General features: G+C 34.5%; 1 protein-coding gene across 1 annotated transcript in view; it reads left to right on the forward strand.

Moving 5' to 3' along the window:
* Positions 1–1,158: 1,158 nt before the first annotated feature.
* LOC109099488 (phosphatidylcholine:ceramide cholinephosphotransferase 1-like) overlaps positions 1,159–17,667 on the forward strand; it is a 32,065-nt gene continuing 15,556 nt past the window's right edge. Inside the window, exon 1 of the mRNA XM_042735007.1 lies at positions 1,159–1,343. The gene's annotated coding sequence lies outside the window, so the exon portion shown is untranslated. The remainder of the gene's footprint in view (positions 1,344–17,667) is intronic.

Below are 17,667 nucleotides of genomic sequence, written 5' to 3' on the forward strand. Positions count from 1 at the left end.
AATTACTTAGCACTAATAACTACGCGTGTTGCATATGTATGCCAAGTGTGTATTAATTTGATATATTTATTTCATTATAATATGTTTCAGAGGATATTATTATGTATATAAAATGTATATGATATTTTATGTATATGATATGATATTATTATGTATATGCGTATATTATGTATATGCAATAAGAATAATGCAATAAGTTACGGCCTAAATGCAGTCAGTATTCTCATCTCAACAATCAACAAAATAATCAATAACTGCTTTCAACTGCAGAAAACAGCTCATTAATTTTGAAATGATATGGCACGGCTTCGATTTTCCCATTCACATCCTTTTTGCCCCCCACACCCACCCAAAACGTGTGGTTTCGCCCCGCCTTTAGGGTGGTCACTGATCACAAACCCCAGAAACCTATGGAAGCAGATTAGACTCAATAATAATTCACGCAACAGACACGATGCACACATGCATCCCAATTCACATGCATAAGACCCAATTCATGTGCACAAAAAAAAAAAAAAAAAAAAAAAAAATATATATATATATATATATATATATATATATATATATATATATATATATTACAACTGTAATATATAAATATATAAAAAATATATATTCACAAAAACCAATTCACGTGCACAAAATAAGAATATATATTCATAAAATACGTTTCACAAATGCAAAACACAATTCACAGATGTACAACTGTATACAAAAATTTTTAATATTTAAAATTCATGTGTTCATCACGGACTGTTAATGTGTGAATCGCCTTTGATTTCTGTGTGTATTTTCGATACGATTTTCGATTTTGAGGCGATTATCACATTCACAGTCCATGATGAACTCGTAAATTTTTAACATTCATAATTTTTGTACACGGTTGTACATCTGTGGATTGGGTTTTTTGCATTTGTGAAACGTATTTTATGAATATTTGTTCTTATTTTGTACACGTGAATTATAATATATAATATATTATTATTATTATTATTATTATTATTATTATTATTATTATTATTATTATTATTAATAATATTTTCCGTGCAGGTGAAATGGTTTTATGCATGTGAATTGGGATATGCATGTGCATCGTGTCTTTTGCGTTAATTATTATTGAGTCTAATCTGCTTCCATAGAAACCTCCTTTGGTTAGCTCTACGTGCTTCTGTTACCAATAATCCATCAACTTCATCCGCTGATTCCCATGCAGCTCTCAACACATGCGTGGTGGGCTGCCTAGAGTCTCCTCAAGACCTCTGCAGGCTCTTTCAGAGCGAGTTTCTCCGAGATGAAGCTCAAGGCACATGCATCTCGTGGGTTTGTGAAGACGAGCGCTCGTGGTAAGGTTTTCGACTGAATTAAACTATCAGCTCACTGTATCCGTCGCGAGCATTTCAGTGTAATAGCCTAAATTCGAACATTCGAATGTCGTTGCAATTGCAGCGGATACAATGTATCATCTGTTGATCCTCGCAACTTTCTGCTGGTCAGAATGCGTAACGTTATAGTTGCTCTAGTTTAATGCATACATGCATGCTGGTGCAATGTTGTTGTCAATTCATGATGAAGTGTATGCATAAAAGTGGACATTTTTTATTTATGTTTTGTTATCGAGTGGTGGCAGGATGATTTTTGGGACTTAAATGTTGGATTTTTTCTTAAGGCGCCAATGTTAGCCTACTAGCATCATCAGGTGTACGACTTCTACTTTGAGGTACTTAGGTGTAGAAGATTAAATAGACGTTGATTCTCCTTTTATTTTAAACAAATCTGTTTGATGAAATCTGAGAAAAGGCCTGGCTATAGGTTACTGTGTCATGGAAAACCCTGGCAATATCAGGGATTAGTCATTTTCCTGGATTGGAAAAGTCATCATCTTGGAGGAACTCTGTAATAATAGATCTTTGTAATGTAAATGTAATTGTGTTTGCATTGGTTTCATTTGTTTACTTAAGTAAAATAAAAAAATAAAAAATAAAAAAAACCTTCGAAAGATGATGTAATTACTCTCTATACTATTTTGTCAAAAAAAAGGTAAAATAAAATCAATAAAATTTCAATGTTACAAGCAAGTTAATCTATGCTATGTTGTCTAATAAAACAAATGATATTGAATTATTAGTGTTATTAAAAAAATGAGCTTTAAGTTCAAAATCACATCAAAAATAACTGGAAAGATCTGGTTCAATACATTTCTTAAATTTTAAGTTATGTAAAGTAATATTTGTTAATTTATTATGAACAAACATGAATTACCTGAACAATAGTATATTCTTAAAATAAGATTAACCTAGATTAATACATTCTCTAAACATTAATTAGTAAAATTATTTTGTTAATTTGTTAAAAACATTAACTGATGTTAATAATTTAAACCTTGTTGTGGCGTGTGTTGTAATGATGAAAATGTAAAAAAAATAAATAAATAAAAAAAAATAGAAGTGTACAATGAAATTAAATTGGCCGATTAAATTAAAAAAGGGTTTGTATTCAATGCATTTTAATTTATATTTGAATAACATTATATTTGAATAATAATAATTGAAAAAAAAAAATAACTGTAAAAATAGGACACAAAAAAACCCCCTGTAAAAATAGGACACAACATGAAGGAATTTTCTATATTGAAGTTTGTGCTTCATTGCTTGGTGTTTTCTCAGAAATGTCCATAAAATAAATGGATAATTTCCTGGCAGAAAATTTCCAGTACATTTTCTGTTATTTATTTCTTTATTTACAGTGTAAATATGGACTGAGCATCACGTTATTTACCTCTTGTATCTTACATAATATTGTGTATTTAGCTGCACGGCTGGAATATAAGCCATATGGTTCAGGACGAAAAGGGTGTTTCTGGTTTTGTAGGTTGAAATAATGCTGCATTTGTCTAGATGGTTTCAGTCCAGGCGTTCTCAGATGACTAATGACTAAATGTAATTAGGATTAAGCAGGAGACATTTATTAGCTGGTGGAAAGACTGGAGCCTGTGGTGATCTCTGGGTAATTGGATGTCTGTCAGGTGTGTGTGTGTGTGCTCTGGAAGTCACTGGAAACAAGGCCGGCAGCTGGGCTCCAGTCCCAGAGGGCTCAAGTAGAGACATACAGAAATGTGAAAATCTGCTATTTGCATGTCAAATGTCTTCTCTGCAGAAAGTTATTTAACTTTGCATAAAGCTGTTTCTTGTTGTATACAAAGTCAGTTTGTGTAAAGAGGACAGAGTGGCATTCAAGACAAAATGATCTCAAGTTTGCAGTAAGTCTAAATGGTTACTTCTAGTTATGGTTTAGCAGTATTGAAGGCGCACTTTGTGGCTCCTGACCTCATGCTCATATGCTTGCTTTTTTCCTGTGTGGTCTCTCTCTGTGGTTGTTGACACTCATATAGCCAAAAGCACCAGGCTGTTTATGGAAAATATGAGACATGCGCAATGTGTGGAGACACATGCTCCTAATATAGACTTTTACTGTGGAAAGTATAGTGCTATCGAATGGCTGTAGATGGTTTGCTGCTGACACACTCCGGTTAAAGCATGAGATGTGTATGTGTGGTGCAAAATGGATTATTGGAGTACGTTTTACAAGAGAATACGGTTTCAGTCATTCTATTTAAGAATGCCATTAATTCAGCATTTCATTGTAATTGTTTGGAAAATTTATACCAATTTTCTGAGTGAAAAGCTTTTTTCAAGTAAATCCTACTTTCTGTGTCTGTGTATTATTGTTGTGACTTTGTAATTTAGTTTTTTCAGTTTGCTACACTATTGTGTCAATATTTGTAGTGTTGGCTGTTGTGGTAATTTTTAGAGATGCACTGACCGACCGGCCAGGGACCAGAATTAGCAGATTTTCCGGATGATCGGCCTGGACTGGTGACCGGCCAGTCAGTCTGCCGGTCTGTTTTGATGTCACACTTACACTCACATCCGCATGTTGATGATTCTGATTTTAATTGCATTTAGTGTAAACGGTGACTGATAATGTATTTATGTTGTGCCAGAAGAGGCTTGCGCAGCCTGAGTGTAAGAGAGAAACTCGTGTAGAAATCAAAACAAATGAATGCAATTCGATAGCACACACAAAGTTATAGATGCATACTGCGGTAGAAAAAAAAATTATAATATTTGATTTAGGTGAGCAACATTACATGACCAAGATACTTGCAATATCAACGCGATTGCAATGTGACACTGATTTTATACAATAGTAGCCTAGTTCAATAAACAGCAAGCTAAAATTAAGTGACTTCTATTTTAGATGCAATATTGGCAGTTTTTGCTCAGTGTTGCTGATGAAAATAGTTAAAATCAAAGCCACAGCAGATGTTGTGTGTCTCTGAGCAACACAGCATTGATTTGTTACTGAATGAACCCATGTTTTTATACGAATCAAGTGAGTAAATGATTCAGTAACCCATTCATAAAGACACTTGCCTCGTTTCTGAATAAATCAGCCCTTTGAACAAATCGGTTGAATAAATGACTCACTCATTTAAAGAGTCATTTGTTTCGTATTTATAAACATCATTGCATTTTTTCCCAAAATTTCTTATTTGTATGTAAAAGTATTTAAACATTAATCTTTAATAAACATTAATAACATTAAAACATTCATAAAAAAAAAAATATTTAAGCATTTAAAAATTTGTGGTGTAAATGCATTTATGGCTCCTCAACTTCATTAAATATTCTGTGTAAATACATCTAATGCCACTTCAGATGCAGCTTCTGTGTTTCCTGTGCAGTGGGAAGATGGAGTTTGTTGATACTGATTTCATCTGAATGGTAACAACTCTACAGTTTCTTATTATTAGGGGCAAAGCACCAAAGGTGCAAAGGCACCTATTGTATCCGTTGGCGTTATTATTCTTCCATTTCTTCCGCCATTGGATCGATTGCAGCCCAAAGAACCGCTTGCGGGAAAGTTGTGAAATTTGGCACACTGATAGAGGACAGTGAGAAAAGTCACCATAGCAAATTTGAAGTCTCTAACTCAAACTCTCTAGCGCCTCCACTTGTCCAAAGTTTCACTCATGTTTATGCTAATAACTTTTGAACCGTAAGCCACAGAAGGAAAATTTTTCCTCGTAATCCTTGGCCAAAACTCAATATAATTAACACCAAAATCCAAAAATCGTAAGGGTTAGGTTTTTCGCTATTTTCAGTTGTTTGCAAAACCTTTTCGAACTCGTCCTAGGCCGATTTTTATGAAAATTGAAACAATCATCTTCAGACCATGCTGGCACAAAGTTATGGAATTCAAGTTGATTAATCCAATCGTTCTCGAATAACACGCGAAAAAAGCACGCAAAAATTGATGTGAGGCTATATCTCCGCAACGTTTTGGTGTATTGAGACCAAACTTGGTGTGTGTTATAACAAGCATGACCTGAGACTACTTGCAGTGTTTCAGTGCAGTGCCCCCTAGTGGTCAAGAGTTATGAAAAATGCATATGTTTGCTTATAACTTCTGAATGGTTTGGCCAAAAATCACAAAACTGGTCTCTTTAGATTGCATGCATCATGCTGAGTTGAATGATTCCCAATTTTACCATGTTGGCCATTTTGAATTATGTAGTAAAATGCTATATTTTATGAACGCAATGACGTATCGTCACGAAACTTGGTATGGGTCATCAGCACGATGCCCTGAAGGAGCTTGAGAAGTTTCGAGCCAGCGCCACTTAGTGGTAAAATTGAATATTCACATGCTTGTAACTTTGGGTGTGGTCGAGTTATTTTCATGCGAGTCACCTTTCTGGACTCCTGAATCCTTGCCGAGTCCAGCAATACCAAACATAACAGGTTTTGACTTATGGTTTGTGCAGTGTTGCATTTTACCGCTTAAAAAACATTTGCCAATATCTTGGAAACCATTATTCCAATTGGCACGAAACCACTGTAGGAAATTCGAAAACATAGCATGCCGGCTATATGCTAATGCCCAATTGTACAATTTTTAAAAAGTAAGTGGCATAAAAATGCAAAGTCAGCAGTCTGTCATTTTTTTCTCTTCTCATTAATAAAAATGTCTATAACTCCAAAACAAAATGAGATTTTCATCAAATTTGATGCATATGTATGGGCAGACTCTAAGGACACATAAAAAAATTGGTGGGATTGTGCCTTTTGGTGGCACTATAATTGAACAAAACATCAAAATGCCATTAACTACAATCGAGTATTACAATATAAAATGCTATATTTTACAAAAGCATTGGTGTACCATTACGAAACTTTGTATGTACCATCGAAACAATGACCTGAAACTATTCAAAACATATTGAGACAGTGTCACCTTGTGGCCAAAAGTTATAATGAAATTTCAAATAAATGCTATTAGCTTTCTGTGAATTTTGCCTATTGTAATGAAACTGGTATTAATAAATTCCTTGGGTTATGCTGAGAACAGTGATGCCAATGTTGCTATAGTCAGCCAACCTTCCTGTCCACCATTTTGATTTTCTTTTAAAACCTACTTTTTCAAACTCCTCCCAAGACCGTTGGTCCGATTTTCACCAAAATCGAATCATATCATCTTCAGACCATGCTGACAAAAAGTTATGGATTTTGTGTTGATAGACAAATCCGTTTTCACATACATCAGCAACGAATTTGAAGCATGATGCCAAATTGACACTTGAGGCTGTATCTCTGCAATTCTTTGGCATATTAACAACAAAGTTTGAGTGTGGCATTGTCAACTTCCACAGAACACACCACATCGATTTGATAACAGTGCCACCTATTGGTCAAACGTGATAAGCAAATAAATCTTATTAATAATAAATCTTAAATGATTGCATTGCAACACAGTTTGTGCAAGTCCAGAACAGAGAGTTGCAATAAGGCAAAAAAAGGCCGGCATTACGTTATTTTCGCCATCAAGAGGGCTCACAGACAGCCGCGCACCCCGTGGTACTATGCATGTGTCGAGCTCAGCCGTCTGCGCTCATCTGCGGTTGAGTATACTTTTTAAAGCTTTGCGGACGTGGCTGTGTGCGAGATGGAAAACAGCGCATACCACAGGAACGGTATAATGGTAAATACTAGTGGTTTTGAAGGCGTGAAATTTTCAAATCGCGGTATCGCCTAATTGTCTTACATGACTGCATTCACAAACACCTGGCATCTACCTCCGAAAGCAATGTCTGCAATTATTGTGTCAATTATTTTGTTTCGTCTGCTCGCTCTGAGGTGCAAGTAATTTATCATATATGAAAATTACTATATTCAGTGGCTTCTCCTAGTTTTCTTTGAGCATGCGAAATTCATTTGACATAGTGACGTGACATACAGCCAAGTATGGTGACCCATACTCAGAATTCGTACTCTGCATTTAACCCATCCAAAGTGCACACACACAGCAGTGAATACACACACACCGTGAACACACACCCTGAGCAGTGGGCAGCCATTTATGCTGTGGCGCCCGGGGAGCAGTTGGGGGTTCGGTGCCTTGCTCAAGGGCACCTCAGTCGTAGTATTGCCGGCCCGAGATTCGAACCCACAACCCTAGGGTTAGGAGTGAAACTCTCTAACCATTAGGCCACGACTTTCCCGTTTGGACGCTGCAACGGTCGTGATATGACGTTATGCTCTGCAGCGTCTTTTTTAAAACTTAAATTCAACACATAAACAATAATACATCTAAAATCTAAAAACATACAATCTACTCATATTATTTTAATTCAGATAGGAGGTCATGCTGTGACGTATCGATCTGCTGTTGGTAACACGGTGTCACGTGATGCAAATTCGCAGGCCAGAGCTCACAAAGTTTGAACTTTGGAACGCAGCAAAATGTGAAAACTTTTCATACGGGCTTGCGTTTACTGTCTGACACATTCGCATGCGTATGAATTGAAGTCAATGGAACAAAAAGTGTAGTGCGGCTTTAGTTATATTTAGTGCCAGTTTACCAAGTGACTTTTTTTGTTCTCTTTGACTCGTTGGATGGAAACAGTGCTTTATTCACAAATGTTTTATGCAATATTCCAGTTTTTCGCTTAAGTTTAATTCAAATCTTTGGATGGAAACAGCTACTGTACGAATTTGATGTGAAAGATGACACATTTAATAAGATATAATACAATTACCATTTGTAAACATAGTGGAAAATGACTTCTCTTATGTAAAGCAATTCGTTTTCAGTTAATAGTTATTTCTACCTCTTTCCAGTCACAGAGCACTTTATTTTGAGAGTTGTTTAATAGACATTGCAGTTTCATCAGGAATTTATTTTTTAAAAATGCATTACATTTTCAGTGCTTAGTAGTAGCCCGAATCAAACGAGAGTCGGAACATAAACACAAAATCCAAACATCCTTTCTTTTGCTTTTGAAAGCGCAACTTTGTAGTTCCATGTAATGACGTGTGTGTGTGTGTGTGTATTACTCGTTTCAAATTCTAATTGCTCTGTTTTACATTGCAATGTCAAGCATGAAGAGAAATGTGTCTGTACAAAGCAGTGCCTCCCACTTTGATATCTGACTTTTTGAACTGCTCAAATCGAGGCGTTTCCCAGTTTGCACTCTTGTTTGTTAGTGTGAACTCAAGACGTGCTGGTAATGCTAATTTAGTTTCAGCGTATGGAATGTGTGTGTTGAGGAGTTTCTGAGAAGACAGAGAGTGATTCAGAGACTCAATGGGTCTATTGTGGCATGTCCTTCCCCATCAGCAGTGCTGCTGGCCATTTTATTCTGACTTTTAGTTGAACATTTAACTGACCTTTCACATCCCGTTTTTTGGGTTGGGTGATGTAACAAAACAATGCAATACAAACTTTTCATATATGTGTGTGTGTGTGTGTGTGTGTATGTGTATATATATGTGTGTATATATTTATATGTATGTATTTATGCACCCATATAACAATGATAATCAGTTATATTTACCTACATACCTACATACATTTTTTGATATTTATTATTATTATTCTTTTTAAGTTTTGGTCAGTGTTGGATATTTATTTTGCAAGCTCATTTTCCATATCAAGTGAGTGACTCATGCATTGACTAATCACAAAACCCAAAATCTAAAATAGAGAAATTTAAATGTAACTCTTTTGACACATTAAAAGTTTAAAGCCACTAATCTTTTAAAACTAAAATAACTTTTTTGTCAGTCAATCATAACATATTTGCTCGTACCCCCTGAGGGTTAAATGCAGGTAAACATAAAAAATAAAATTATTTAAATATTTTATTTTTATTTTTCAATGTTTTATTTTTATTTGAAATGTTTTTTGTTTGTTTTTCTCAGCATACTAATCAACCTCCTGCAGTTCCCTCTTTTGCAAACCATGGTTTAAAGCATAGAAATTTATTTATTTATTTGTTATAAATGAAACAAGTTAATTCTAATTCATTCAGAACAGTTTTGTGAACTCAATCGACTGCTTAATGGAATTAAGGCATGAGGATTAGTAAATGATGATGGAATTTACATTTTGAATGAACTTTGAGTCTCCTTTAATGTCTCAGTTAGAGAACTTAAAACTTGGACAGTTATTTAACTGCTGAAATACGATACAGTATATCATTTTTTAACGTCATGTTTTGCCCTTTGTGTGGCTACAGCTGCAGTTATCAAAACAATAGTTCTCATTTTTATCTTTTAAACTCAGTGGGCCATTCAAAACCTTTCAGACCACATTCTTGTATAAATCTAGATAAAGCGGGTTAAAAAAAAGGCTGATACACAATACCAGTGGCAGTTTTGTTCAGTCTCACACCTTGTTTGCTTTGCACAGGAGAAACTGTTAAGTAACTTAAAACCACCTCAGTTAACAAAGGCTGTCTGAATTCAGTAGATGGGTAAAAGAAATCATCTGATCTACAGACTTGCATTTTTATCAGATTCCTTTTTACAGAAAGTTTCAGTTTGAATTGGGGCTGGTCCGAAAACAATTTTTTTTTTTTTTTTTTTTTTGAGCTTCGGTAGTAATCAACACCGAATATTCGAAGCTTCGGAGGGAGGGGGCTGAACATATTCTTCTCTCAACACCGTGTCTACATCGGATGCCATGCTGCAACAAAATACAATAGAATCTATTATGCTGTCTACACTAGATGCAGCATGACGTGGCGGGATAAATTCCCGACAGTAAACTGCTGCTGCATTCTATTTATGACGTGCTGACACAAATTTCAAATGATTTTCAACGGTCGCTTTGTCGCGTCCAGTGTAGACAGACTTTAGCTGTTGCGGTGCAGCGCAACACGACAACTGTCGCGTCCGGTGTAGACACGGTGTAATAAAGGCAGGAAACTCTGTGTGTCTGTCTGTCTGTTTGCATTTGTATTATGTCAAGAACTGTTCATCCAATCCACTTCATGCGTGGCAGGTTGCTGCGGACCCAAGGGAGTGCAGTATCTCGTTTTGGTGCAATATGGACATGAGACACGTTCTGAATTTTTAATAAACTACGGAACAGCACGAGCCGAAAGTGGTGTACCTCACGCGGACAGCTTATAAACTCGGAGAACGGACATTGCATTAGTGATACAAAACACACAGGTCTGTTAAGAACAATACTTTTAAATATAGACAAATTATTGTTAGGCTGGGCTACTTAACTTTTATTATGGCTGCTGTTTTCGCAAGCAAATTAACTGCATGTTTTTATCATGTGTAAAATTACTGATTAACATGGGGGATACATTTTTTTTTTTACACCAACAATATACTATAGGCATACTAACAGAAATTAAGTGATTTTTCAAACTTGCAATGCTGTTGTGATAGGCCAGTTTCAAATCGCATATTTGGCACACTGCCTTTCTTGTCCTCACTCAATTTACAGTGCTCCCACACAGCTGAGGTCTTCGGCATGTTTGTCTTCTCTTCCAGATGATATGAATCAAGACGTTTTATGACGTTCACTCATGGGCCGTTCATATTCAAGCGAATGAACACCGTTTCACGGGGGATGCCAGGGGTTCGAAAAAAAATTAAATAAAAAAAGAATATTCAGACCTCAAAATTGAAAATCAAATCCCAACCCACCGAACGGATATTTAAATAATCGAATATTCTGGTCTAGCCCTAGTTTGTATATTATCTTAATGAAAGTGTGATGTGTTTACCATACTCAAATGAGTACCTAGCATTGTTTCTAAAATAAAATCAGCAGTAGTTATAGCAACTGATTTGCAAACACATGGTATGAGTAAGTTCTGATGAACCTTAACTTATTCACTGCTGCTGATAATGTATTTTTATAAGTAACCAAGCAACTGGATTATAGAGTGAAGCAACTTCCTAAACTCACATGTGGTCTTTTCTTCTTTAATTATCATCATTAAAATAATAAATTGGAGGGGTTACTTATAAGAAAAGCAGTCAAGAAGTGTGTGAACTCCTTCAATACGGTTTAAAACGCATTCCATGATGCACCTTGGTTGAAAGAATAATGTGGCGATGTCTGGTTAAACATTGGCCAATGATTCTCATACGTCAGAATGTTTTACATTATAGTTTTGGTGACTTTACAGTTATTCTATAACTTATGGGTTAAGGTTAAATTAAACTACTGTGCAGATGTGTATGTCAGTGTCTGTTTACAGCTTACCATTAATATTTTTTAATAGCAATTTATAACAGTAAATATAAATTCCTATTTTATAGCCTGATTACAAAATGAGTCAAGAAAGAGATGTCTGTTTCTCACACTTTGGAAATGGAGGGTGAAGTTGAAACACATTTTATACGGCAAGACTTTTTTCATTCTCAGGATATGAATTCTTGATATCAACAATTCAATTTTCACTAGTTAAAATGTTTATTGTTGATATCAGGAATTAGATTTCTACTAGTAACAATTGCTATTTTTGATATCAGCAATTACATTTCCACTAGTAACAATGTTAATTCTTGATATCAACAATTCAGTTTCACTAGTTAAAATGCTAATTCTTGATTTCAGGAATTAGATTTCTACTAAGTGACAATTAAATTGTTGATATCAAGAAAAGACATCTGTACTAGTAACCATGTGATTACTGCTATCAAAAATAAAGGTTTTTACTAGTAAGAATTGTATTTCTGATATGTGAAATTGAAATTTCAACTAAGAAAGTAATTCTTGATATCAACAATTAAATTTGAATGGCAGCCTATGGTGACATTTAACTAGTGAAAATACAATTGCTTATATCAAAAATAGCAATTGTTACTAGTAGAAATCTAATTCCTGAAATCAAGAATAAACATTTTAACTAGTGAAAACTGAATTGTTGATATCAAGAATTAACATTGTTACTAGTGGAAATGTAATTGCTGATATCAAAAATAGCAATTGTTACTAGTAGAAATCTAATTCCTGATATCAAGAATAAACATTTTAACTAGTGAAAATTGAATTGTTGATATCAAGAATTCATATCCTGAGAATGAAAAAAAGTCAAAATGGCTTGCCATACATTGTATTGTGGGATACAATATTTGACACAGTGTGCTGTGTTGTTTAGGGTAAAATGAGGCCAAAGGTGCATCTGGTTTAATTTTTTTTTTTCTTTTCTAAAACCACTGAATGACACAGAAACTCACCACAGCACTTTTGTAAACATACACAGTTTCCTTTTAACCTAGAAGTTAGTCTGAAATTTGACACGATTGTGGACAGCAACCCAAAGTCACATGATCATCTAAAGTCAAGTGACAATCGTTAACATTTACAGAGGTCTTGATAATGATTTTTGGTTCTTCATTTGATTTTTTTTTTTCGAATTGTTGGGTTTAAAGACACAATAATGGACTTAATGATAAATAGCTGGATTACTTTTTTATTTGTTATAGTTAATGTATACAGTTGATGCAAAGAATTTAATTTAGTAATTTACCCTCATGTTGTTCCAAACCCATATGACTTAAGACCCTTAGTTAATCTTCCTAAGCCAAATTAAGATCTGTTTAATGAAACCTGAAAAGTTTTTCCAGTAAAAGTCCAAGTAACCAAAACTTAAAAGGTCATAAAGGCATTGTAAAATGAATCCATATGAATCAAGCGCTTTAATCCTAGTCCTGTGAAGAGATACATACACTATATATTATGAAAATATGACGTCAGCAGTTTTGTATTTAATCATTATAGAGGTCAGAATAAAAGTGTCCACGATAAAGAAAAGGAAAATTGTTTTTAAAAATCTGTCAAGTTTGTAAGGTCCACACACTCGGTCCAAGGAAGGTATCCAGTGCTGGCTGAAGGTTTCCTGCGTGTTCGGTCTTTTCAGTGCGTAGAGTTATTCAATTTAGGTTAAACTCAAATCTGACTCCATTTTAATATGACCTCGAATTTAGGTTGAAAGGCAAATTGGTTGTTTGCCTGTCTCTAATTATTATTATTCTGAGATTTGATTATTCTGTTTATTCTCTCATATTATTATACTCATTCATTCAGTAACCTTTAACCTTTTGAGTCTCGCACAAATCAGGAATATGATCTCTTAATCACAAACTTGTCAGTCTTGGTCATTAGACAGAGGCAATTGACTGATACTTTTAGACACCGCACCATGCTTGCTTATTTCTAAAATTATGTTATTCAGTCCCCATAGATCAAACTTAAAGTAAGACTATATCTATCCAGAGGTCATGACCATTACCATAGAACCAAGCTGATCAATTTAACTTCCTCTTACGGTAACTTTACATAATCATGCCGTGGTTTCCCATGTACACTTAGTTAGAATAATATTACAATAATCAGAGGTTGAGGCTCACCCTATTCAGATTGATCTAACAACACTCTGTTGTTCTGAACGGAAAACCCATTATTAGCCCCTACAGTCTAAGTACACATGACTAATGCCAATGTGTTAGTCGGAGCTCTAAAACTTCAGTCAACGTGTCCCGATGTTCCACAAACTAAGTTTTAGTCCGTTACTAACCTGAGCATAGATTTGTGGTATTACTGACTTAACGTAATCTACTAGAGTCAATAATTACACAGTAAAACAGAATAGAATAAAATGCAACAATTTATTAACACCAAGTTAAATAAGTATTACAACAAATAATAAACCAATTCAAAAAAAAAAAAACTCCATGTGACTTCAGTGGTTCAACCGAGAATACATTTTGTGTGCAAAAAAAAAACTAAAATAAAAAAAGTGGTATGCTTTTGCAACATTAGCCTTAAAGAGTGCCAAAAATCCTCTTTATAGGAAGGCAATTTGGAAAACAAATTACCGGTATGTAGGCTTTATTTTTACTGCAGATTTTTACAGAATTTCATTAGATTTGAAGTGAGATGCGTTTTTGTAAGCCTGTTTTCCCTTCAAAATAAAAGCTCTACTGTTGTTTCCATCAAAATAAAAGCTTAAATTGCAGTATGAATTACTGACAGCTAGCGGTTTAAATGGGCAATGTTACTGCAGTCCAAATTCAAAATATCTCTTTCAAGTGTAGAAATTAAGAAAGAAATATATTTCCCTACTGTAGTGTAGAGCCAAAAAAAAAAAGCATCACAAATGGGTGGGATTTCACCCTACGATGACGTCATGATAGGGAGAAATCTGGAATCTCTTGTTCACATGCTGCGGCCACACAACTGTGTTCAAACACCTTATAAAAGTGATTTTTACATAATAAGTCCCCTTTAAAGGGGTGCTATTATGCTTTTTCACTTTTTCAGCTTTAATAAGTCTGTAATGTTGCTGTTTGAGCATAAAAAAGATCCGCAAAGTTACAAAGCTCAAAGTCCAATTTAAAAGGAGATATTTTATTTAACAGAAATCACTTTTCAAAAACTACAACGAACGACTCGTTTGGACTACAACGCATATTTTCCGGGATTTGTGATATCACAAAGATCGACGAATGGGACAAGACCTGGTTGAGCTGCACTAGAGCCTATTTTTCTTATTTTTCTGACACTCTGTATATATGACTGCACACATCTTATCATTATTCAAGTAAATATTTCCCATTCTTTCCCCAGCAAAGCACATACAATGAACATTAATATTAATATTGTTACAGAACTGTTATCAGATATGTTTAAAAAGACCTTTTAAATGTTTTAAGGTTAAAAGTCACACTTGCATCAGAAAGATATGAAAGTGAATACTATTATTCATAAATATTAACATGCTCATCATAGAAGCTGTGTTTTCAAGTCATTTTATGTATTTGATTCAACTAAAAATTCTAAGTTCATTATACATGAACCTTTTTTTTTTTGTTGTTTGAACACTGTGTATGATTACCTAGATTATTGTTTTGCATATAGTTAGATCACAGTTAGTCACTGAACAGCTGAGCAGTTCTGTTCTGCAAAAAGTAATGCATAGAGTTAATGTACAGTTTTACTCATGACAAGTAAATGTTCCAAAGAAGCACATGAGATTACATGACTTTGAGCAGGTGACTGTCTCTAATGATGATGGTTGTTATGGACTTCATTCATTCACTGCTCTGGGTGTGTGTTCACTGCTGTGTGTGTGCACTTTGGATGGGATAAATGCAGAACACTAATTCCAAATATGGGTCACCGTACTTGGCCACGTCACTTTCACTGTCACTTTTCACTTTCATATGTGAACAAATTTTTCGTTCTCTCACATCTTTATTTAGCTGCGGAAGAGTTTCTCTCTAGTTACCCGTTTATATATTTGGCAGTTTCTCAAGTTTGTGCTGTTAGAACTACAATGCAATTCTTTCTAATAAAACTATAAATTAAAATCTAAAAAACTTTTCTTTGTTATCATTTGTATTGACAACTGAAATTACGTTTTGTGGTTTGGTTTGTACTTTTAGTTCATTATCATCCTTGAGTTTGACCACAGATTGTTTGCTTGTTTAAATGGATTACTCATTCACAGTTTCAGAAATAATATCTAAAGGCCCTAAACCTCCTCCCACAGTCCTAGACTATAGTTTGTCCTCGTTTCTCAGAAGTTGCATAGCACTTAATGTAACCCGCATGACATCTGCAGATATGTCATATGACATGACTAGAAAAACAGACTAAATCAGTCTTGTGCACTTTATTAAGTCGTTAGTCAATGGTTACATCTGTTGTTTGATGTTAACGTAACATTCTCAGCCTGGTTATCTTCACTTGTTTTTTTTTTTTTTTTTTAATCCCTCTGTGTGTAAAGGAAAGGCATGTGCTATTTATAACAACATGTGCATTAAATGAGAAAACCATCCTGAATACTTTCCTTTTTATTACATTTAAGGGATACTCCACCCCAAAATGAAAATTTTGTAATTAATCACTTAGCCCCATGTCGTTCCAAACCTGTAAAAGCTTCGTTCGTCTTCGGAACACAATTTAAGATATTTTGGATGAAAACCGGGAGGCTTGTGACTGTCCCATTGACTGCCAAGTAAATCACACTGTCAAGGTCCAGAAAAGTATGAAAGACACCGTCAGAATAGTCTATCTGCCATCAGTGGTTCAACAGTAACGTTATGAAGTGACTAGAATACTTTTTGTATGCAAAGAAAAAATAAATAACCACTTTATTCAACAATTTGTCTCTCCTGTGTCTCTCCGCATCACCGTAGCGGCATTTTGGGGAATATCCGCTGGATTCAAGCAGCGTACAATCTTCTGTGTCAGCCACGCTGCATGGATGTGCTGTTTTTGTATAAATCCAAGTGTAAATACATATAGAAAACATATCCTTGTGTCGCGACTGACACAGAATAGCGTCACAGTTTGAGCGGATATTCTCCAAAATGGCGCTACGGTGATGCGGAGAGACACAGAGGAGACAAATTGTTGAATAAAGTCTTCGCGTACACGGGTTTGGAATGACATGGGGTGGAGTAACCCTTTAATCTGCTAGTAAAAATATGTATTATTTTGCAGCTTATTAAACGTATTGGTTATATTATTTTGTGATAATAAAAAGTTCCTGTCCAGTTATCCTATGTTTATTGCATGACTAATACTTGTTTTAAAAAAGTGTAAAAATAATAATAGAAATTATAATAAATATAAATAATAAAAATCTAGAAAAAAGGTTTATAAAAAATTATTATTATTTGCAGTCAATTTAATATGTTGACTTAATATGCAGAACACCCACAGATTGTCCTTTGTATACAGTAGCTATTATTTGTGCAACGTGCATTAAAATTTAACATGGAAAGCAATATAAACTACAAAGAAATTCTTAACTGAGCCAAGTTTAATTAGATTTCTCAAGAAACATAAATATACCTGCTCCGCACTTTTGCACTTTTTTTTTAACAGTAAAATGAGCTAAGTGCTTATAAAGCCTAGGGCTGAATCAATTCGTCGATATTATCGACAATGCCAACAATAAAAAAATAGTAAACAAATATTTCTGTTGTCAAATAGTTGCACTTATGAGACAAACGAGTGCAAAAACGAAACCTGGATCAGTATATGTATATTGCAAAACAAAGACACAATAAAAATAACAACATGAGAAAACAGAAGTTAAGAAAGCATCTGATCATATCGATGTGGAGGTTTGCATAAGCTCTGCAGTCGGCACTCCAGTATATTCATGTCACGATTACACTTTATGCAATAGATTGCTTTAAAGCAGACAACTTTACAATATTAAGTGTCATCAGTGTCACATTGTCACAAGTTATTATAACTTATTTTTCTGCTCTGTATGTATATGAATATGTATAGAACATGTGTAACTCAATATTATATTGAATTGCAAAAGTTGAA

Source organism: Cyprinus carpio, chromosome B12, assembly GCF_018340385.1.
Source record: "Cyprinus carpio isolate SPL01 chromosome B12, ASM1834038v1, whole genome shotgun sequence".
In the NCBI taxonomy this organism is placed as follows: domain Eukaryota; kingdom Metazoa; phylum Chordata; class Actinopteri; order Cypriniformes; family Cyprinidae; genus Cyprinus; species Cyprinus carpio.